This window comes from Aythya marila (genome assembly GCF_965140915.1).
Source record: "Aythya marila genome assembly, chromosome: Z".
Lineage (NCBI taxonomy): Eukaryota > Metazoa > Chordata > Aves > Anseriformes > Anatidae > Aythya > Aythya marila.
This window is the reverse complement of record NC_139080.1, coordinates 15321298-15321863: the sequence shown is the minus strand read 5'-3', so window position 1 is coordinate 15321863 and position 566 is coordinate 15321298.

Here is a 566-nt window from a genome sequence, read left to right as displayed (position 1 = left end):
AGGGAAAACATCTTCACACAAATGTCCTCAGGCACCTCAGTGATGACAATGCGGAAAGCAAACCTAGCAGAGATGTGGCTGCCACCACATGGAGCTTCATGGTTTTCGTGCATCTACATTGCTTTAAATGTCTGGAGATCTGGACTTTAACCTCTGGCATAAGCTGACAAACGGGCAGATTCTCCCCAAGTTTTAGTGCCAGCTGACGTAACCCAGAGCAGCTGTGCCAGAGGAGCTCTGCAGCGCACAGGCGCTCAGCCTTGGCACACCACCCTCTAAGCAACCACGAGATAAAGCATAAGTGCAAAAACCTGCTAGCTCAGCATTTTTGTGAATGGAGAAGTACCTTCCCCCTCTGGCTATGTTCACAAAATAAGGACTCGTTGGCCCACCCCTCCCTTCTGGCTGTACCACTGCCTCCAGCTCTGGGGTGACCGGTGCTTGGCACGACCCGAAATTCAGCCCTCGCGCCTGGCACTCCTTGCCATTCTGCCTGACAAAACGCTTCTGTTCGCAACTAGTTAACCCAGAAATATTTTGGCCACTTTTGCTGGAGGGGTTTGCTT